Genomic DNA, 10,000 nt, shown 5'->3' on the forward strand with positions numbered 1-10,000 from the left:
TCCTGCTCCTGATCAAAGATGCTCGTATCATCAGCCACTAAGATACATGCTGAACTGGTTAAGGTTAAGCAACTCGACGATATTAAGCAGAATATTTGTTATAGTCCAGAGAAAAAATGGAACGCAAGATGTGGTGTTTGTGCAAGTCGCACTCAACTTCAAACATTTCACGAGTATCATTGACACTATACTGTCAGCGATGAAAATGCTCGTCTAACGAGTAGACAGCCATCATATATGTATGTATATATGTATGTATGTATGTATGTATGCATTATGTATGTATGTATGTATGTATGTATATATGAATGTATGTATGCATGTTCGTATTATGATTTTTCTTTGAGTTTTATTTAAGTTCTTCCTAAGAGAGTTTAAGCCGGTCACTAACAAAACGACGAGTCTCTTTGAGTTAAGAGAGTCCCCACAACTATGTGGTTACGTTGGTGTGTTAGTTGAACTGTCGATACATAAACCCAAATTTGTGCATCTTTTCACCTAAAGAATTTCAAATGGAAAATTTTTGGAATGTCTTACAAATTTTCACAGTATATTTATCTTTCTGCAATTGTACCAATGTAGGACCTCTATGGCACCAACGTTACGGATGTTTTGGAGTAAGTATGTCAAGGCCAAAGTGGAAACATCCCTGAAGAAAATGCAACCGCGATACAGCAGTGATTTCCGTTTGAACCTATTTTAAATGATAGAATGCTTATAGTACACATGATTGTCTCAACCACCCACGTTTTCTCTAAAACATAAACATTCCTTCCAGTATTTCATATGTCACATTAGTTTTCATTTAACACGTCGGTTATGATTACTTATTAATAAGAATAGTCAAGGATTGAAAGAAAATTCTCACCCAGTTTTTATCCGTTTGTGTAGGCATGATGATTGACACTCGCTATAAAAGCTTCTTAGAGACTCCATTTTTATTTTGCCACACAGAACGAAAACCATTTTTGTTCATGTATTCGATTATTTATTTGCATAACAATTTGCATGGAAATGAGTGATTAATATATCTACCTACAACTGTACGTGAGTAATCCTTGTAGGCGTATAAATCTACGCATTTATGTAGCCATAATTACTTCCTGTTAATTACTGTATTTTCTATAATCTTCGAAGCAATTTCTGGTTGTGGACATTTTGAAATTAGAACAATGATATGTCTAAAATGTGTCTTTATAAATAATGTAACATCAACAGCAGTAGGCAACTGCCTTGTTGATAACAAAGCCATAGTTAGAATATCGTTTGAATCCCGTCTGAGGAAAGCTTAAATGAAATTGTCAACCCAAATTAATTATATAATGCATCGTTTTTATCCACATTGATTTCGGCTGACAACTCCAGTATTGATGACTAACACATCCTGTTTGTAATGTAACAATAATTAGCTTCAATAGTTAAACCCCTGGCTTGCTTGGTTGTTAGACTATTTACTTACGACTATTGTTCAATAGGAAATCCACACGATACCACAACCAGCAACAATAGCAACAACAAAACAGAATTAAAACAGGAAAGACATAGGTTACAACAATAACAACAGCAATAACACAAATAGACTTAATGATCGATTTCGATTTTCTAAACAAAATTTATTGTGATTCTTCGGTCAAAACAAGAATATGCTGATATTCTCGCTTATCTCAACCTTTCAGAGAGTAATCACTCAGAAAAACTTGTATCACACTTATAACACAGTTGACGAATATTATATTCAAAAGACAATATAACGTGTGCAGAAATGCGTGCAATTGTCTAAAATATATGCAAATATATGTACATAAATTTATGAAATATACATAATCTTACAAAAGATTCCGACTTAAAATTATCCTTTCTTAACTGACGAAGCAAGCAGTTAGCCAAAAATATATCAGCCGACCTCAAATCGTTAAGAGGAAAGTTTGTCTTTTTTCTCTCTCCCGGCTATTTATCAACTTAATAACTTTAATATGCGTGTGTGTATGTGTGTGTGTGTATGTGTGTGTGTAGGTGTGTGTGTATATTTATATATGTATGCATATATATATATATATATATATATATATATATATATATATATATATGTATATATATATATATACATGCGTGTGTATTATTCATAATTTACTTATATTCTTTTTGCCATTAAAATTATTTTCAATTTAACTGATATTTGAATATATTTCTCTACTTTTCTTGTATTATTCATAATTTTTTTTTTTTCGATGCTTTAAATATTATTAAAACAAATGACTAGCAGAAACAAGAGAATGCTGGACTAAAGAACATAGAATACTTAGCTTACAACTTGAAAGTACTGAGTTCATATCTTACTAAAACTTGAACCAACCAAATTCTGGGTTTTTTTTTCATCCCATTGTAGTAACATATTGAAGCTTAACGTTGGGCTCTCATTTCACCTTGGCAAACCGATGAAAAGAACATCAAGATTTGTTCAACGAGAACGACATCCAACTACAGATCCTGTTACAAGAAAGGAACATTGCAAGGCAAGGCAGCTAAATTGAAACACAAGGTCAAACAGACGAAAACGGATGGAAGCAAGAAGAAAGCTGCAAAAATATACTAAGAAACTGAATTAGTGCGAGGCCAAAGATGAAGAGCTACAGCATTATGTAGGTTAAAAACGATATGAAAGCATTTTACACCGGACTTCAAAAGATACTCGAGCCACAGAAAAGAGACACAACAAAGCTCATATCTTTTGACAGCAAAACAGTACTCCACCAAAACAATCGGATACATACATACATACATACATACATGCATTTATATCTATGTATATATACTATTCAAAGGAAATCCAAATCTGTTTTATTTATATTCTTATGATATTAATGTAGGATATAGAATATATAATATATTCAGTAAAATGAAATGAAGTATTGATTATCTTATTGAATAAATGAAATATTGAATATTGAATATTAAGTATTGAAAATTAAAGGACTAGTATACTTTCTTGCATTTTAACAATCTTCAAGGTCCCACGTTATGACAGGCGTGTTAACAACAGTTGTCAACATTATATACACATATATACATTTATACGACTTACTTCTTTCAGTTTTCATCTACCAAATCCACTCATAAGGCTTTGGTCGGCCCGAGGCTATAGTAGAAGACCCTTACCCAAGGTGCCACACAGTGAGAATGAACCCAGAGCCATGTGGTTCGTAAGCAAGCTACTTACCACACAGCCACTCCTGTATATATATATATATATATATATATATATATATATATATATATATATATATATATATATATATATATATATATATATATATATATATATATATATATATATATATATATATATATATATATATATATATATATATATATATATATATATATATATATATATATACATGGGGGAAGAGAAGAAGATATATGTATGTATGTATATATATTTTTTATTTGTTTCACTCATTGGACTGCGGCCATGTTTGGGTGCTGACTTGAAGGTTTTACTCGAATAAATCGACCCCAGTACTTCTTTTCCTTTTGAGTCAGGTACATATTCTCTGCGTTTCTTTTGACAAGACGGCTTCCACACAGTTTCCATTCTGCAAAAACCAAATTCACTCATAAAGCATTGGCCTTTCTTTACCTACAGAGGAAGACACTCGCCGAAAGTGCTACGCAGTGGAACTAAACCCGAAACGACACGGTTGCAAAGGGAACTTCTTATTAATGTATGCAATTTTTACAGATTCTCTTAAACTAATAATATTAAGCGGCTTGTGAACATATCTAAACCAGTACCTGCCAGAAAGCGTATACAGTTGAATAGATATATTTATGGCTCAAATTCTTGCAAGGGAGGGAACTGCGCTAAAATACTCATGGGTCAAATGATGTGTAAAACCGGGTAGTGCACTATTCCTACCACTCAAAAGTAATTCTGTGAATATATCTGTTGCTGCAGGCTAATCCTTGAATATTCGTTGCCAGATAAGTTATTCACTTTATTCCATTCGGTATCTCATTAAGAAAATTTCACTTCCTTTACGCTACTGTTACTATCTGGAAATGCAGAAGTAATATTATTTCTGTCTTTTCTCTATATACCACTGTTTAATTCATAACTATTATTACTTCGTATCCATATTATACCTTAATTGTTTGAAATCAATGTATTAACACACTACCCTGGTAGTGGAAACCATCTGATTAGGCGTAACATTTGCTTCATATATTAAAATATTTTGCTGGAATAATCACTTGAAATATAAATTTTGGCGAAGAAATATAAAATAATATTCTAATATAGATTTACATGATTGTTCAAGCAGACATAGATAGACAGACAGACAGGAAGATAGGTAGGTAGGTAGGTAGGTAGGTAGGTAGGTAGGTAGGTGGGTACATATACAAAAAATTGTTTGTGTGTACGTGTATGTTTGTATTTGTGCGTGTGTATGAATGTATGCAAGTATGTAAATTGTGGTTTTAAAATATTTTTTCGTTATATTCCACAATAGTCTCTGTTCAATCCGAACACGGAAATACCTGTCTAAAAGAGTTATGCAATGGTGTCTCTGATGATATCAAATTGTTTATATTTTATAGTAGTTTTTGGTTGGTTTTGAATAGAAGACGACGACTATTATCAACGGAATCGAGATTAGACTAAAATTTCACATAGTCATTTTTCGAGTATTGACAGATGTCTGCTGCTATAAATGTTTAACATGCGAAATGGATTAAGTTCTGTGGAATTCTTCCAGTATACTTTAACCACTTTATGTAGCCAATCGGAAATTCTTCTCGAGCTATTTCGTAGTATCTGAGTACAACTTGATATAAATGCAAAGACCGAATGAAAGCAATACTTACTTCTCTTAAGACAGCTCACGGCTGTAATAGAACTGTAAGTACCAGCATTAGTAGTACAGTTATTATCAACATGAGCGGTGATCATTTTAGCGAGATCTCACGTGGCTTACCTACCTCTTGGTTCTGATCCTCTTTCGACTAACAAGCAGCTCTAATCCACTTCAGACATAGACCTCAAAAGAGTATCACGTTCTTTTTGTTGCTTTATTTGCTCTTTAGACATATTTTCCGTTTGCTAAAATCGCAACGTTCACTTTGAATAATCTCCAACGGATGTTGCACCTCTTTCTGATTTCACACTCCTATCTTATCAAATCCAATCCTGAAGTTTTAATGTTCGTGTTCAAAACATTGGCCGTAGGATCCGTCTTCCGTAGCAAAGTATCTTCCCACATTCCTCTGTCTACCTCGGAATATTCTCTGTATAAATGTTCATACCCGTTGATGAAGATACCAGCCTGGACTACGTTTTCCCTCGTTGTATCCTCCTCTTCATGTCCTCTATGTACTGGTTCACGTTGAATCTAGAATCTTTTGTGAGAAGATCGTAGTCGTTGATCAGAGAGAGCGAGAAGTAAATCTTAGTTGAGATTCCAATTACTTATTGATAATTAAGTGTAAATGGTAAAAAAAATTAATATACATTGACGACAAACAATGTCAAAATAAATTATTTACCAAAGCAAATATAGCATTCGCAAACGCATACACACATATACCTACCTACATGCATACCTACATACATACATACATACATACATACATACATACATACATACATACATACAAATACATAGGGGCAAATCACCTGACAGTAAATGAAAACCATTTAATTCCAAGATTTATTTATGTTTAACAACTGAATGAATTTAATAAATTCATCTAAATATGAAACATCATGAACATTGTCCAAACTGAAGTCCTCCTTAAGCGACATATTTTTCCATTCGAGTCAATACAGCATTACAGATAGTATTTATGGAATTTAGATTTACTGTCGGGTAACTTTTGGCCAACCCTGTATATATATATATATATATATATATATATATATATATATATATATATATATATATATATATATATATATATATATATATATATATATATATATATATATATATATATGTATGTATATATATATATATATATATATATTGATAGAAATGGTAAGGCAACAAAAGAATGAAAGAGACCTCGATAGTATGTAAATAAAGGAGTTTATCTGTAAATATATGTGACAATTATTCGGTAGCCATATAACCGACTAACCGAATATATATATATATATATATATTACAAATAAAAGGGTAAAGGATTATTAATTTATTAATAAATTAATAATTAATAATTTTTACCAAGCACTTCGGTATGTAAACACCATTATCGGTGAAGAACTTATTTAAAAGTTCTTATAAATTTATAAACATAATTAAGGGATCAGCAACAGTTGCTTCACCACATACCGAAGTTCAGAAATAGCAGCTAAAGTGCTAAAGCTCCAAAAGATAGCAGTACTTGTAACTCACAAAGGCAAAACAAGAAGTAAAAAACAACGAAACTAACCAGTCTTAGTTAATCATAGACGCGTTTCTGGATTAGAATGGTAAAAACCTTCATTTCCATCATCAGTATGATATTCTAGGTCGCAAGTCTGAAGATGCAGGCAATTAATAATAATAATAATAATAATAATAATAATAATAATAATAATAATAATAATAATAATAATAATAATAATAATAATAATGATAATGATAATGATAATAATAATAATAATAATAATAATAATAATAATAATAATAATAATAATAATGATAATAATAATAATAATAATAATAATAATAATAATAATAAAGGGTTTACATAAGTTAAAAAGTTCAAAGTCTTTAGACGTTGTGGTGTATTACAGTGACTTCGTATCAATAGATAGGTGCGAGTAATTCATAAGCTGGAGAGGGGAAGCCGGAATGTATAAAGTCCAAAAGAGTAAGAAAAGTAGAGAGTCAAGTGGAGAAGTTCGTGGGTGATGAGAAGACAGGATCAACTGGTACGACCACGTGAGCGTGTGATATGTGTAGGGAGAATTCACAAAAATCAAACAGACGAAGACAGGTGGTGTAGAAAACAAATAGATGTATTAGTATAACGCTCGGGAATTGAAAATGTCTTAAACGTTTCGAGCCGACGCTCTTCCACAGAAATATATATTCATATATATATATATATATATATATATATATATATATATATATATATATATATATATAGATATATATATATATATACACATATAGTTTTTTATTTTATTTACTTGAAATTTCTATTCTTTTATATTTTAAAATTATTGACGCTCATGCTTACAAACATTTAATATAGTCCTATTCTTGAAATTAACGACTCTGCCATGTAATTTTGTCTAATTTTGTCAAATGTTCCCCTGAAGAGATTCATACTCAAAACTATGAACTTTTTTATAAATTCATAATTGGATATGAATCGAAATGATGTGTAAGATTAATATTTCTATTTCTTTTCTTATTATATTAGGGCACCAGTTAAACGATGTGTAGATTAATGTCTTATTTTTTTCTCATGTATACCCAAAAGTAATTGAAAGTATAAATAACCCGTTTTACATATATTTACATAAATCTGTGTGTGTGTGTGTGTATGATACAATTTTATTAAATATTCTATACACACAGGATAAATCCATGACAAAAATTAAATAATAAATATTAGTAATAATCGGCAACTGCTCAAGAGCAATTGTGTGTGTTCGCAGCCAGTGCAAAAATTTCTAATGCATACCTGGCTGTGATACTACACTCTCCTGATACCAAGCAGTTACATTTGAAAATAAAATGGGAATAGAATGTGTACATCTTTAAATTGTTTGTTTTAAATAATTAATCCGAAAATCTCCATATAGCAACTTAATATTACAATATTTATATGCTGAACATGTACAATTTGCTCTTAATATATAAGATGTATATACAGGAAGGTTTTACACTTAGACAACTTCATATATACAAAATTACTAGTTAGTTTCTGTATATTATGATGGTCGCGGCGTCTTGGATTTGAGGAACTCATTTTGTAATTGAGAAACTCATTTTGTTCAGCATAAATTCTTATCTTGTCTGGGTCTCCAGCCCTGCTTATAGCAACGTATAATTGACCTTGAGTGAAAACTGGATTTGGTAAGTAAATCTCACATTTTGACATACTCTGTCTTTGGCTTTTGTTTATGGAAATTGCAAAATCCAGTCTTATTGGAAATTAGCGTCTTTGTAATGTGAAGGGTAAATCAGAATCAGAAGGCATTAAACTGATCCGAGGAATCAAAATAATTCCAATCAGCTTCAATCAATTTTTTGCAGATATTAGATTGTTATTTGCAGTTACAATTTTATACCTTGTGCCGTTACAATGACCGTTTTTGTGATCAAGATTTCTGAGTAATATTATTGGTGATCCAATTTTTAATTTAATCTCATACGGAGGTAGACCACTGACAGAAATTCTTCTATTCTTTCCTGTGATAAATTCTCTCGGGCAGCGCGATGTTGTTCAGCATTTTGATGTAAAATTTCTCTACTTTCCTGTGACATGTTCTCTTGCTTACTTTATGTTGTTGAGAGTCCTATACTAAAATTTCGGAGCGTCGTGTTTGGATCAAGTTAGACCGCGCCTCTCTCCGTCGTACAGCAATTTATGTTTCTTACAGCTTCTCGTCGGTCACTGCTCAAGCTTCTTTGCCTCTCCTGTTGACGAAATCTGGCTGCTTCTCTTCTCTGGCTAGCAATAGCAATACTCATAATGGGTTTTTTAATAGTTACAAAAAATAAGAAAATGTGTGTTCAAGGAGTGACTTCAAATTTATCAAAATAAAAGAGCGTAGCACATTTACGGGGTTTTGAGTGCACGTAATTATTTTGAAACACCACTATATATTCTGCTTCGTATCAATTATTATAATATGGATTTTAATGAGCAAATATTTATTAATAATAAATTTAGATAGAATTACCTTTCACACGTCCTTTAACTTTAAAACTTTGATATCCACAAACGTTTAAAGCTCTCATATTTGTGAACCTCAAAAATTCTTATTACCAATCAACCTTATTACATAAAATTGAACCTCCTTTTACTCCTACATTTACTGTATTTTAAATAATTATTTTATTTCATTTTCTCTCATCTTCTTTTCTATTTTACTAATGGCGTTACTTTGCTGCCTTATCAAAATTCAACCATGTTGCCTGAGATACACTAACACAGGAGGGTATCATTTGAAGGAGATTTGGTTGCTATTTGTCACAAGTCGGGCGACGACATAGATGTTTTGTTGGAGTATCAATTACTGAAAGAGCAACAGATAAGAAAAGAGTCCCCAATATCGCCCACAGTTAGAATATTGCAATCTGAGTTTATGTATCTATGTACCAACTTTCCTTTTCATCTATGTATCTACTGTCTCTCTCACTTTCTCTTTTTCTCTCTCACTTCCTCTGTGTCCCTCCTCTCTCCCGCTTTTAACTTAACAATGTGTGTTTGTGTGTCTGTGTGTATCTATGTATCTACTTTTTTATCTATGTATTTATTTTTCTCAGTATGTAGCAATCTACTCTGAAAATACTGATGAACATTTTTCCTCTTTTTCTTTCAGTCACCATTCACTCTCTCTCTCTCTCTCTCTATCTCTCTCTCTCTCTCTCTCTCTCTCTATCTCTATCTCTCTCTCTCTCTCTCACGCACACACACACACACACACTCACTCACTCCTTCTCTTTCTTTTCCATTTGAATAAAATTTTTCAATCTTAGTTTGTGATACCCTTTTTTCAAGTTAACTCCTTGAATTTGTTCCTACGTAATTAACTACTTGACTTTCTTTCTATCTTAATACTGAAGAAAAGTGAGTCAGACAGACGGACGCGGTTCTTATTATAGTATAGATTAAATTATATTTATTGTAATATATTATGTTAATAAATTATATCTAAAATATGTCAATCGTAAATCTTCATTTTCTTTTAATTATTGTATATTGAATATATACCCTGTAAGGTTGTGAAAAGTCCTCTCTACCAAATTGGGTATTTACTGAAAAACCAGTG

The 10,000-nt window shown here is 31.5% G+C and overlaps 1 long non-coding RNA gene across 1 annotated transcript in view; it reads right to left on the bottom strand.

Annotated features, from left to right (window-relative positions):
• Positions 1-4,831: 4,831 nt before the first annotated feature.
• Positions 4,832-10,000, bottom strand: part of LOC128248847 (uncharacterized) — a 31,665-nt gene continuing 26,496 nt past the window's right edge. Inside the window, exons 2-3 of the long non-coding RNA XR_016243340.1 lie at positions 6,436-6,523; positions 4,832-5,400 (exon numbers count right to left, since the gene is read on the bottom strand). This is a non-coding gene — a long non-coding RNA (uncharacterized LOC128248847). The remainder of the gene's footprint in view (positions 5,401-6,435; positions 6,524-10,000) is intronic.

This window comes from Octopus bimaculoides, chromosome 10, assembly GCF_046866305.1.
Source record: "Octopus bimaculoides isolate indiv1 chromosome 10, ASM4686630v1, whole genome shotgun sequence".
Lineage (NCBI taxonomy): Eukaryota > Metazoa > Mollusca > Cephalopoda > Octopoda > Octopodidae > Octopus > Octopus bimaculoides.